This window comes from Clinocottus analis, unplaced genomic scaffold (assembly GCF_023055335.1).
Source record: "Clinocottus analis isolate CAN_PGR_092001 unplaced genomic scaffold, fCliAna1.0.p SCAF_41, whole genome shotgun sequence".
Classification (NCBI taxonomy): Eukaryota; Metazoa; Chordata; class Actinopteri; order Perciformes; family Cottidae; genus Clinocottus; species Clinocottus analis.
In genome coordinates, this window is record NW_027176165.1 from 472,356 (window position 1) to 477,068 (window position 4,713).

Below are 4,713 nucleotides of genomic sequence, written 5' to 3' on the forward strand. Positions count from 1 at the left end.
CCTCGCCGCACGTCGGGAGATCCGCGGAGGTGCACGAGCAGTGCGGGGTTTCAGCGCAGCTGTGGGAGGTTGCGCAAAAGCCGGGCGTCACTACGTGCTGCGGGTTCCACTTCTCTTTAAATAGACTCTGATTTCTTTGTTCTTCTAAAGGTTTTTTTTCCTCCACATTTTTACAGCCCAGGGCTGATAATACCACCCGCGCCCACGTGACTCTTAACCCTTCCACTGCCGCGCGCCGTCAACTCAAAGCAGATGACGACGGCTTTGTGTGTTCTCAAGTTTATCAAAACCAAAAAGTCCAAATGGAAGTTATTCTGTATAAAACTGACAATGCGTCCACATTAAAGGGCGTAAAGACAAAGAAACAGTGTGACCCGACTGGGAGATATTAGAGGATTATAGTTTGAGTATTACAACAATCACCTTCAGTAAAAACTAACCAGCCACTAAACACCAGACAAGTCTGTTTAAAATCCTTTTCATGTGCGAGATAGTATATTACATATCAATTAAAGTGATGTTTGTGATATACTGACTCTCAGAACCCATTTCACCACAAACACCAAATAAAGGTTGTTATTCTTGACATTTTACAAGATTGTATTTTTCTCTAAAGTTAAGGTGGAGCGCGTCTCCAAAACTGAATTTTTAGATGTTTCTTTTAGATAGTTTATTACCTCAAGAAGTCAAATGTTCTCAACATTTGGAATACTTAAGCCATAAATTGGTTTTAAAATGTTTAAATACACTATATTTGTTGATATGTTTCACTGGACGATAGCAAACTGCTAAAATGCAGTTGTGCAATAATGAGTGAAACACAGGACACGAGTCACATGACGCTTAATACCAGCTTCTATAGCCAACTGTGTTATTTAGACTTCAGCAAGAAAACACATAAAAACACAGGAGTAACTTTTAGTTAGATGTCATTTACCCACAATGCATCTCAACCGCCCGCAGCACATTCAGGTGTGTGATGCTAGTAGCAGCTAATTTAGCCTGGAGCCACGAGCCGACCCGAGGAGACGGACAGAGTTCACTTCCTGATTATTTATATTTATAAGTTTCTGTCTCCTGACTGACCTGAGGACGTTTATCAGACGTCACACTGCTCCCTCTGCAGTCACTTAACTACATTTAAAACACCTGGAAACTAAAATAGGTGGCGTCAGAATAATTAGCTTAGCTTAGCATAAAGACTGGAAGCAGATGGAAGCGGTTAGCACACACCCACCAACACATTAAAGCTCATTAACATGTTTGTTTGATACAAACAACCAGCGGAGGCCTTCCCTTTCTGTTCTCCAGTTACATGTAACGTCTTTAAAAAAACACATTTCTATTTTTGCACGAATGAAACAACCAGATATACAGATCAGGCTTCCTATTTCCAGCCTGCTAAAACAAGGTGAGCGGCGTTTGATGGAAACTCCAGACAAGAAGAGGAGCCGTCACAGCATCAGAGGCGACGCGATGTGTGTGATGTGTAGCTTGGAAGGAGGCTGGGAGTCTGTTCACTTATTTTTGCAGCTGTAAGATAAAATGCCCGACGGTCGGACCCACTGGAGGTTTCTGAGCCACCTCCGTAAAACCCTCCTGTGAGTCAGTTCATTCACTTCTATAATTACAACCACTAACAGCAGCAAAGCATTTAGCCGAGCGTTCCTGTGTGATGGCTGTCAGGTCTCTGAAGGCTATTTGGACATGAGAAAAAGGGCTCTAATAAAATGCGATGGCCTGACTGACTGCCAGCGCCGCACCACATCAGGCCCGTTATCTTCTGAGGGTAATGAGAGAGGCAAAAGGGAAAGGCTTCATGAGACAGCGACGCTTGTAATTTCTGGACACGAGACTGTAATCAATGTTACTGGATGCAGATGTGTTCTGTACGAGGCCCAACGCAGCTGAAGCCCACGCGCATCGGTCAGATGACCTCACCCTCTTATTTAAGCTGTTAGCGTGTCTGGTGACAACAGATACACAATAACATGCAATAACTGTAATAATCATGAATTAGGCCGCGTTCCTGTTTTCGACATAGTGTACAGACGCATATCTGTGTGACTCTGGTGTAAAGACAAACAACACTAAGTAAAGCAGCGTGTCCGCATAACAGATCATTTTACTCTTCATTTTACATAAGTTTACCTGCAAGAATCCAGCAGCGCGTGTCCTAGCTCGCTACTTCAAAGCCATCTTTATAAAATAAAGGTCTGTCTTCTGGAATTTATTTAGTTTATGCAGCAAAACTACTTAGTTAGGTTTAGAAAAAGATTGTAAAATACTTAGTTAGGGCATATGAAAAGATGGTAAAATAGTTAGGTTCAGGAAAGGATTGTAAAATACTTATTTTTGTTTTGGAAAAGATTGTAAAATACTTATTTTTGTTTTGGAAAAGATTGTAAAATACTTATTTTTGTTTTGGAAAGATTGTAAAATACTTATTTTTGTTTTGGAAAGATTGTAAAATACTTAGTTAGGGTTTAGGAAAAGATCTTTATAAAATAAAGTTCCATCTTCTGGAAATTATTTAGTTGATGCAGCAAAACTACTTAGTTATGTTTAGGAAAAGATCGTAAAATACTTAGTTATGGTACAGGAAAAAATCGTAAAATAGTAAGTTTAGGAGAATATTGTAAAATACTTAGTTAGGGTATAGAAAAAATCATAAAATAGTTAGTTAGGTTTAGAAAAAGATTGTAAATACTTAGTTAGGGTAAAGGAAAAGGTCGTAAACTACTTAGTTAGGTGTAGGAAAGATTGTAAATACTTAATTATGTTTAGTAAAGATCGTGAAACACTTAGTTATGTTCAGTAAAGATCGTGAAACACTTAGTTATGTTCAGTAAAGATCGTGAAACACTTAGTTATGTTCAGTAAAGATCGTGAAACACTTAGTTATGTTCAGTAAAGATCGTGAAACACTTAGTTAGGTTCAGTAAAGATCGTGAAACACTTAGTTATGTTCAGTAAAGATCGTGAAACACTTAGTTAGGTTCAGTAAAGATCGTGAAACACTTAGTTAGGTTCAGTAAAGATCTTTTGGGTTAAAATAACCACGGCCTTTAGCCTTTAGCTACCTGACAGATAAATCTCACCAACAGCCTCTCCTGCTGAAAGACCAGATTTAGTATGAATTTATTTATTTAATTTCTAGGTAAAGCTACAAAGTGATAGTGTGAAGTTTTTTAACACTCCTTAATAATGTATTTTATTAACAAAAACAATTTGGCTTTCATGCTCTCCTCTATTGTCACTTATGTTTCATCATCATTTTGTGTTTGTCATTTTCCGATGAACCTCAACCGATGAGGTCATTTCTCTTTTGAGTCTAAGAGAGGTTCACAAGTTTAACTCGGTCATACTGCATTATTGTATTGTGTTTGAGAGTGTTTTTGATCTGCAGCAGGTTTGTTTTCCTGTTGCTCTCAAAGGATCCTGCCCGCCGTTGCCTTCATGTGAATCATAAAAACAAGCTATCCCGTGTTCCCAACACATGGTCCCAATACAATTTCTCCCTCAGTACTTTTTACAAGAGGTGGCAGCAGTCCAACACGTGACAGCAGCTCTCAATTAGAAGTGAAATAAGCCTGGAAATCAGGACCCAGTCACTGCCAAGTCCAGTAAACAGACAGGACTCTGCGTGAGTGACACTGGTGCAGAGAAACGCTGAGGCAGAAAATGCTGATTGAGGGGGAAGGATGTAATTTAAAGCACAATAAAAGAACACCCGCTCAAAAATAATGATTAAACATGTTGGGTACGCTGTGACAGGAGGTTGATAATGAGTATGAGGACATCAGAGACTACAGGGCAGCCACTGTCCACGTTTACATGGGAATATCTAGGAATACATGTGAAGACAAAGACAAAGTCTTGAGACGTTTCTCTGACAGCTATAATCAGAGATGAGGAGAGTTGTATTTTGGTGACCTGACCGTTTGGAAGAAGTATTCAGATCCTTTACTGAAGTAAATGTACTGTGAAAACCCGTCACTACAAGTACAATGATGGAAGTAGCAACTTTACCTCAAGTACGTAAAGTGAAATGTTAAATGTTTTAGTTATATCTGATGCTTAATATTTCTGCTGCATTGTGTATGTTGCATGTTTTGAACCTGTTTAATCTCCATGAATGCATCATATGCTTCATATTTTATCTGATGATTATATGTTTATAGTATAAATAGTAAAGATACAGATATTTAAGGAGTTTTGGCTCCATGAACCCAAAAACAACTCCGTTGTGTTGCAAGTCCTGTGTATGAACTCGTAAAGCAGGGATCTGCTTTAGGGCGGGGCTAAAAGTTGATTGACAGGTTGGAAATATAGACTTATACAGAGTCCAAATATGGTCACTTGCTGTTCACTAGTTGCTAAAAAACAACATGGCGACGGCCAAAATGCTGTTTTCCTAACCAGCGGGTGAGGTCACACGGACTCTGAGTTAAAGGATTCAGGATCCAGGTACTCACTTCTACTTGTTCAAAACACAACAGTCTGACAGCTGCAAGTTACTTCCAGGCTTTCATCTCACGATCTCTTTGTCTCGCTGAAATGTTCAGATGGAGCGATGTCGTGGTTTCCATGTGGCCTGACAGCAGCTGCTGCTGCGATATGAACGGATCTGTTCATCTGTGCAGATCTTCTGTGAAGGAGCTGCTTTCCTTTCTGCTGGAAATACAACAAAACAACTGCAGTTCACATGTG